The sequence below is a fragment of the Sus scrofa genome, chromosome X, assembly GCF_054392235.1.
Source record: "Sus scrofa isolate SSC_HxYL_T2T_F1_AM1 chromosome X, Sscrofa_HxYL_maternal_Yorkshire_Landrace_v2.0, whole genome shotgun sequence".
In the NCBI taxonomy this organism is placed as follows: domain Eukaryota; kingdom Metazoa; phylum Chordata; class Mammalia; order Artiodactyla; family Suidae; genus Sus; species Sus scrofa.
In genome coordinates, this window is record NC_139401.1 from 46,139,605 (window position 1) to 46,149,443 (window position 9,839).

Below are 9,839 nucleotides of genomic sequence, written 5' to 3' on the forward strand. Positions count from 1 at the left end.
TTCTTTCTTGGTGGTTCCCTTGGAGATGATCCCTGTTCCCATGACCAGACCAGCTCAGTCAGCCGGTGACCTTATGGAACAAAACTAAGGCTTTTATACTATTGGTGGGCGCCACCCACTGGGAACCAGTTAACAGTCCATTACTGGTGTGGATGCTAATTGCGCCACAGTACCAGATCTGGGCAAAGCACTGAGGGATGGGTGGTGAACTCCTCACTGAGAGGGAATGGGCAACTGCACCCCCCCCCCCAGGAGGTACAAGACCTCCACCAGTCTGTTAAATTGAGGGGCCACATTCAGAACAAAGAAGGGCAGGAGTTCCCATCGTGGCGCAGTGGTTAATGAATCTGGCTAGGAACCATGAGGTTGCGGGTTCGATCCCTGGCCTCGCTCAGTGGGTTAAGGATCTCACGTGGCCGTGGCTGTGGTGTAGGCCGGCGGCTACAGCTCCTATTCGACCCCTAGCCTGGGAACCTCCATATGCTGCATGAGTGGCCCTAGAAAAAGCAAAAAGACAAAATAAAAATAAAAATTAAAATTAAAAAAGGGCAAACTCTCCCCGCTCCAGTAAAATAAAAGCTCCTAGTGCCCCAACCTCCCACACCGGCAAGGAGGCCCAACATCTGGTAGAAAAGTTTGGATTCTGGTGCCAACACATTTGCTAGACGCTATCGATTGAGTCACCCCTAAGTCTTCCACTTTGAGTGAAGACCTGAGCTACAACAAACAGTAGATAAACTAAAGGAGGCTATCGCTTCTGCTTTCTCACTAGGATAGGACTTACATTCATAAGTTTCTGGGAGTTCCCTCATGGCTCAGTGGGTTAAGGATCCGGTGTTGTCATTGCTGTGGCTCAGGTTCGCTCCCTGGCCAGGGAACTTCTGCATGTCACAGGTGTGGCCCCCCAAAAAGAAAAAATGGCGCTCCCTTGTGTTACAGCAGGTTAAGGATCTGACATGTCACTGCAGTGGCTTGGATCACTGCTGTGGCACAGGTTTGATCCCTGGCCCAGGAATTTCCACATGCTCACAGGCGCAGCCAAAAAAAAAAAAAAAAAGGTGTTATTGCTACCTAAGGTAAAGCAAAGTGGCATGAGGACTCTAATAAACAGAAATATATCACAGTGAACACAATGAGAAATTTCTAGCAACTTTATATAATTTTTAAAATATTTATATTAATAGCATTTTACTCAACCAACTTTTTTTCATTTTTAAAGTTTTATTGAAGTATAGTTGATTTACAATGTTGTGATAATTTCTGCTGTACAACAAAGTGATACAGTTATACATGTACACATATCCATTCTTTTTCAGATTTTTCCCCACATAAATTATTGGGAATAAGATTAGATAGAGTTCTCTGTACTAAACAGCTCAACCAATGTTCTTTATTCATTTATTTATTTATTTTTTGTCTTTTTAGGGCCTCACCCATGGCATATAGAAATTCCTAGGCTAGGGGTTTTGAATCAGAGCTGCAGCTGCCAGCCTATGCCACAGCACAGCAACTCAGAATCTGAGCTGCATCTGCAATCTACACCACAGCTCATGGCAATGCCGGATACTTAACCTACTGAGCGAGGCCAGGGATTGAACCCATATCCTCATGGATACAAGTCGGGTTCATCACCACTGAGCCACAATGGGAACTCCACAACCAACTTGAATCTAGGGAAGGCTAAGTATTTTTTAACAACACTTCCCATGCAATTTATATAATAATTTCTATAATATTAAATAAAACTAGTTATTTATAGCACCTCTTTTTACAGGATGAAAGAACAAATCCTTTGTGATTTTCCAGAGCCCTCTGGGAAATCCCAAAGACAGTTTTGAGCATAAAAGATATCAGGTGAGATGAGATTTGGGGAAGGCAAAAGGTCAAAAGTTGTCAGGATATTTGAACAATTTGGTAATGCCATCTGAAGGTGAGAAAATATTACATACACATTACATACATACATAACAGGAGTTCCCATCGTGGCTCAGTGGTTAATGAATCCGCCTAGGAACCATGAGGTTGCGGGTTCGATCCCTGGCCTTGCTCAGTGGGTTAAGGATCCGGCATTGCCATGAGCTGTGGTGTATGTGGAATATACAGCTCGGATCTGGCGTTGCTGTGGCTCTGGTGTAGGCTGGCGGCCACAGGCTGGCAGCTACAGCTCCGATTCAACCCCTAGCCTGAGAACCTCCATGTGCCACGGGAGAGACCCTAGAAAAGGCAAAAAGACCAAAAAAAAAAAAAAATACATAACATACAGATACAAATAAAGATTTTATAACTTTCATTCTAAAATTTTAGTTGAGTCATGCACAGACACAGAAATGCAAAACTCCCTGGTTTATATAACTGAACTAGTCCTTGTTTCTGCCCCACTTTATATTTTTATCGGGATTATTCTGAGAGATGGAACAAGTTGAGGTTATCTGTTCAATGTGAGGACTTAAAGTTTCCCACCATCTTCTTTGACCCAATGTGTTATCTTAGGAAGGCTGTGGAATAAATACAGAGAGGGACCAAAGAGATACCCAGCAGCCATATGAGCATCTCCAAAGATATCTGAGTGGGTAAAACAGCCAGTCTGTTTCCAATTAACCTTTTCAGCTTCAGGTGGTTGTTTTGGGGGTCCCTGATCCCTTTGAGAGTCCCCCAATGGAGTCAGGAGGCCTAAATCGCTAACTGACTATGGAAGCTGAAGGGCTAGAGGAAAAAAGTCAGGCAAGGAGGTTGAAGGGGGGCAGATCAAAGGATTTAAGGGAGCCACAGGGAAGGAGTGGAAGTAATGGGAAGGGACAGATCTTGGATGAGCCAGTTTGGGAAGGCCTCAAGGATCCCAAAGAGGTTGTTGAAGTTCCAATTGCCTTTGGTAAATTTTTGCTATTTATGAAGGTATTAAACTCAGTAAGTGCAATAATGGCAAAACATGTAGTAAGCAGGGTAGAAGAGGAGACAAGACACCTGGCAGAATGAGTTAGCCATGGGATTAACAAAGAGTTAAACTGGAGCTCCCACTGTGGCACAGTGGGATTCATGGCTCTTGGGAGCACTGGGACATGAGTTTGATCACTGGCCCAGCACAGTGGGTGAAGGATCTGGCATTGCTGCAGCTACAGCTTAGTTCACTGCTGTGGCTCAGGTCTGATCCCTGGCTGGTGAACTCCATATGCCATGGGGTGGCCAAAAATGAAAAAAAAAAAAAAAAGACAAAACAAAGAGTTAAACCAAGACTGGAGAGCTGAGGGAACACTTCATGCAAGTTCCAGGGCAGAGAGCCAAGGGAACATGCAAGTCCAATTTCTGGGGTAAAGAGCCAAGTGAATACCTACATGCAATCTTTAGGTACTGGGGGGTTCAGGAAAGTCCCACACCAAATCCATGGGTTTAAGGGACTGAGGAAATTCCCATGCACAATCTGCAGTTTTTAGGGAAGCCGAGGAAAAACAGAAGGGACCTTATGCAGGGGCAAAGAAACATCTTTTTGCTGGAAAGAAAAGTAACTCCTTACTACCATGCTACAACAAATGTCCAGAGCACTGGCCTCAGAAGAGGTGACTCACCATCATAGATTCCTATCTTTCCAGCCAGAAAAAGACACAAAGGGTCCAAAGAAACCAGCCTGAATACCTAGTGAAGACAGCAGGATCTGACAGTTAATACAGTTCTATTACCTATTGGTCAAAGTAGCCCACTAGTTCTGTCCCCAAATAATGCTATCCATACAAATGGGAATGGACTGCTAGATTGATATTGCTGTCAGCAATCTGGACCCGTACAGCAGCTGACCTTAATATCCCTCCCAAAGGTGGAAACATTTGGGTTAAAAATCAATGACAGGGAGTTCCCATTGTGGTTCAGCGGTAACAAACCTGACTAGCATCCATGAGGACACAGGTTTGATCCCTGGCTTTGCTCAGTGGGTTAGGGATCTAGCGTTGCCTTGAGCTGTGGTGTAGGTGACAGATGCAGCTTGGATCTGGGGTGGCTGTGGCTGTGACTGTGGTGTAGGCCAGCAGCCTGTAGCCCCAATTCAATCCCTGGCCTGGGAATTTCCCTATGCTGTGGGCCCGCGCCTAAAAAGCAAAAAAAAAAAAAAAAAAACCATCAATGACAAATGGAGAAAAGGAGAAATGGTAGCTGAGGGGAAAGGAGTGAATAAACGGTTTATGCCACAAGGGAAATCCGGTATTACATTGGTGCCTTGAGATAGGATCAAAGCAAAAGAATGATGTGGTCTCTTAGCACAGTTATATCAGATGCTTGCAAAGGTGAACTATATATATTTGCCAGGACCATCCCTGCTTTTGGATCCTAAGTTCGAATGGAAATCTGTAACCCCAGTGGCATCATTCTGGGTTGCATTTTCTTCATAGCATATGATGATGAACTGGGCCAATTGTTGATGACTGAATGGAACTCTACATGCCAATATCTTTTGCTTCTTCTTTTATTTTTTTTTCAGGATACGTCTACTATATCATTTGAGAAGGAATTTCTGGGAACTACTCCCTACTGGGCCATCAGACTCTGTGGTCTACAGCTCTCAGCAGACTGGTTTACATGTCATTATAAACCTTGATGACAGAATGCTTAGAAAAGTTCCTGGTTATAATGGACAAAATATAACAGCAGCATGCCTGACATGGCACGTTGTGTCGTACACAGGTATATAGTGCCCTTGTTTTTGTGGATGGAAAGTTATTAAACAGAATAGAAAAAAAAACAATGGGTTTCAAATAGAATTAAAGCAGTAGGCATCACATGGCAAGAGTTGATTCTGTTGATAAGGCCTAGTAAATACCTCTATAATTTCTTACTGACTTGAAATGAACTACACCCTGACTATACTGTGATATGGTATGACACTGGCATAATTGGTAAAATAGTGCCACTATTGGTAAGAATTCAACTGCCTTATGTAAATAACTCATGTGATAGTACTGATATTGATGATCAAATGTATTGGGAGATTGAGTTAAAGCATCTTCAGGATATAAGACTGATGGAGAATGACTGGCCTAAGGAAAAATTGGATTGAGCTAGCCATCAGCTAATTTCTATGCTAAGTGTTCTGCACAAGTTTGTCATAAAGTACACACAGCAGTAGATCAAGAAGATAAATGAGTAATATTCTATTATACATGTATATACTGCAAAGAATACATATATGTAATATTCAATTGTATATCTATATATGTGTATATGTATTCTTTGTGGTATATAGATATACAATAGAATATTACTCAGTCATAAAAAACAATGAAATATGTATATATGTATTCTTTGTGGTATATAGATATACAATAGAATATTACTCAGTCATAAAAAACAATGAAATAATGCCATTTGCAGCAACATGGATGGACCCAGAGATCATCATACCAAGTGAAGTAAGTCAGGCACAGAAAGACAAATATTATATGATATCATTTATATGTGGAATCTAAAAAAAATAGTGCAGGGAGTTCCTTTCATGGCTCAGTGGTTAACGAACCTGACTAGGATCCATAAGGTTGTGGGTTCGATCCCTGGCCTCACTCAGTGGGTTAAGGATCCGGCATTGCCATGAGCTGTGATGTAGGTTGCAGGTGCGGCTCAGATCCCATGTTGCTGTAGCTGTGGTATAGGCTTGCAGCTGTAGCTCTGATTCAACCCCCTAGCCTGGGAACTTCCATATGCCACAGGTGTGGCCCTATAAAAGCAAAAAATAAATAAAAATAAAAAATAGTACAAATGAACTTATTTACAAAACAGAAAGAGACTTACAGATGTATATAATAAAGTTATGGCTACCAAAGAGGAGGGAGAAGAGATAAATTGGGAGTATGGGATTAACAGATGCACACTTCTATATATAAAATACACAAACATCAAGGATTTACTGTATAGCACAAAGAACTATATTCATTAACTTTTGATAAACTATAATGGAAAAGAATTGAACAAAATAGTATAGGTATATATTTGTATGTATAACCAAATCACTTTGCCATACCTGTGAAACTAACACAACATTGTAAATCAACTATACTTTAATTTTTTTAAATCTGCTTGGTCATTTAGGACTCTTTTGCTCTTATATATTCCATTCCTCTGTTATGGGTTAAATTGTTTCCCCTCAAAATTCATATGTTGAAGTCCTAACCATCAGAATGTGATGTTATTTGGAGATAGGGACTTTACAGAAGTCATCAAGTTAAGATAATGTCACTAAGTTGAGCCTTAATCCAATATGACTAATGTCCTCATAAAATGGGGAGGAGTTCCCACTGTGGCTCAGTGGTAACGAACCTGACTAGTATCCATGAGGATGCAGTTTCAATCCCTGGCCCTGCTCAGTGGGTTAAGGATCCAGCATTGTATTGACCTGTGGTGTAGGTCGCAGACACGGCTCAGATCCTGCATGGCTATGGCTGTGGTGTAGGCCAGCAGCTGCAGCTCTGATTTGACCCCTAGCCTAGGAACTTCCATAAACTGTGGGTGTGGTCCTAAAAAGGAAAAATAAAATAAAATAAAATAAAATAAAATAAAATAAAATAAAATAAACAGGGGAAATTTAGACCCAGAAACATGCAGAGACGAAAGACCATGTGAAGGATACAGGGAGAAGACAGCCATCTACAAGCCAAGGAAAGAGGCCTGAAAAGATCCTTCCCTAACAGTCCCTTAGAAGGAACCAATCTTGCCAACACTCTGAATTTGGACTTCTAGCCTCCAGAATTGTGAGACAATAAGTTTCTTTTGTTTAAGCCATCTGGTACTTTCTTATGGTAGCCCTAGCAAACTAATATGCCCTCTTTTGTTACTTTAAATATATACTTATTTGAGGAGTTCCTGTTGTGGCTCAGCAGGTTAAGAACCCGACTAGTATCCATGAGGATGCAGGTTCAATCCCTGGCCTTGCTCAGTGGGTTGAGGATCTGGCAGTGTTGCCGTGAGCTATGGTGTAGGTCAAAGATGCGGCTCAGATCCAGTGTTGCTGTGGCTGTGCTGTAGGCCAGCAGCTGTAGCTCCAATTTGACTCCTAGCCTGGGAACTTCCATGTGCTGTCGGCGTGGCCCTGAGAAAAAAAAAATGTGTGTGTGTGTGTGTGTGTGTGTGTGTGTGTGTGTGTGTGTATGTATGTATTTTATAACCTATGTCTGATCATTTTAATATGAAGTTTTATGGATTTGATTCTTTGTTCTTTCTTATGGATTTTTTTTTTTTTGCTTTTCATCAAAAAGTCTACAAATAATAAATGCTGGAGAAGGTGTGGAAAAAAAGGAACCCTTCTACATTTTTGGTGGGAATGTAAATTTGTGAAACCAGTATGGAGAACAGAATGGCAGTTCCTCAGAAAACTAAATATAGAACTACAATATGATCCAGTAGTCCCACTCCTGGGCATATATTCAGAGAAAACCATAATTCAAAAAGATACATGCACACTAATGTTCACTGTAGCACTATTGACAATAGCCAAAACATGGAAGCAACTTAAATGTCCATGGAGAGAGAAATGAATAAAGAAGATGTGGTGCATATATACAATGGAGTATCACTCGGCCTTTAAAAAGAATGAAATAATGCCATTTGCCGCAATATGGATGGACCTAGAGATTATCATACTAAGTGAAATAAGCCAGACAAAGACAAATATCATATGATATCATTTATATGTGGAATCTTAAAAAAAAATAGTACAAATGAACTTATTTCCAAACAGAAAGAGCCACGCACAGACATAGAAAATAAACTTATGGTTACCAAAGGGGAGGGGGGTGGGGATAAATTAGGAATTTGGGATTAAAATATACACACTACTATATATAAAATATATAACCAACGAGGAACTACTGTACAGCACAGGGAACAGTATTCAATGTTTTATAATACTGCAGTCTCTCGAGACCAGGCAGGTTCAATCTGGATTTGGGCAACCTGAAAAAGAGCTGAGGCTCTGTGGGTAGGTAGGTCAGACGTACCTTTATTGACTTCACAAGCAGTGGTGGTGGGCGAAGTCCCAGCCGCCTTTTATACTGGTATAGAACAAAGCCGGCAATTTGCCAAACTGTTACATAAGAGGTGGTCATCATCCTATTCTACTGTGCACGCACGGGTGTAATTACCATTATATAATAATTGCCACATGATTCCTCACCAGAACAGCATGGTGCCTAGGAGTAAAGCGCCTGAGTTTCTCCATTTTCTCTGCAAACCTATAAGGGAAAAGAATCTGAAAAAAAAATAGATAAATATATAGATGTATAGGAGTTCCCGTCGTGGCTCAGTGGTTAACGAATCCGACTAGGAACCATGAGGTTGCAGGTTGGATCCCTGGCCTTGCTCAGTGGGTTAAGGATCTGGCGTTGCCGTGAGCTGTGGTGTAGGTCGCAGATGCAGCTCGGATCTGATGTTGCTGTGGCTGTGGTGTAGGCCGGAGGCTACAGCTCCGATTTGACCCCTAGCCTGGGAACCTCCATATGCCGCGGGAGCAGCCCAAGAAATGGCAAAAAAGACTAAAAAAAAAAAAATATATATATATAGATAGATAGATAGATAGATAGATGTATAACTAAATCATTTTTGCTGTACACTTGAAACTAACACAACATTGTAAATGAACTATACTTCAATTTTTAAAATTCGTCATGCTCACTGGAAGAATGAGCTAGAAATAAAAGAAATAAAACCTCCTCTGCCCAAGAGACTGGAAATTATCTACCTTAAATCCCAGCATTAAGTGGAAAAGTTTTGGTTTTTTTTTTTTAAAAAAAGTTCCTCTCAACATTTATAGCCACAGTCCTGCCATCATATTTCTTTTCAGCCTCAAATCTCATCTCCCAAGTCTTATGGATTATCAAGATTATGGGTATCAGGATTATGTTAGCTTCCTGAAAATCCTTTAGAAGCATTCCTCCCTTTGCTATGCTCTGGGACACAAGTAACATATCCAAAGCAGTACCAAGGAAGTCAGGGCCCCATAATGAAAGATTAAAAGACATAAAAGCAATGAAAATAGGATGCATAACAGGAAACATGCTAGGACATCTAAGACTAAATAGATCGGTAATACCTACTAACAAAATTTGGCTTAACAGTAGGATTCGCCTACCCCAAAGCAAAATGCCCTCAGATTAGACCACAAATGGCTAAAAATTGTTCTCAAATTAATACATAGCCCAAAATACAATCTATAAATAAACCAAAAATGGTGATATTGATTTACACATTCAACTAAAGAAGTTAGAAAAAATAGAAAAGCAAATGGAAAGACTGTAATGAAAAAGAGCACAAATGAATGAATCAGAAAACAGGAAAATGATATAAAGATAAGAACTGATCTTAGGAGTTCCCATCATGGCTCACTGGTTAACAAATCCGACTAAGAACCATGAGGTTGTGGGTTCAATGCCTGGCCTTGCTCAGTGCGTTAAGGATCTGGAGTTGCTGTGAGCTGTGATGTAGGTTGCAGACACGGCTCGGATCCCGCGTTGCTGTAGCTCTGGTGTAGGTTTGGCATCTACAGCTCCGATTAGACCCCTAGCCTGTGAACCTCCATATGCCACAGGTGTGGCCCTAGAAAAGGCAAAAAGACAAAAAAAAAAAAAAAAAAAGAACTGATCTTAGGTGAGAGGTGTAAAATAAATAAAATGCCAGCATTAGTTTCCCTAATTGAGGAAAAAGAAATCACAAATACACTCTATGTGAAATGATACTGGAGAAATAATCACTATTTAAAGAAAACTAAGTGAATCATAAGAGACTATGTTACTCAAAATTTCACAAATATATTAACAGCCTTGAGGAAATGGGTGATTTTTATGGAAATTAGAAAGACTGCATGTGTCTATATA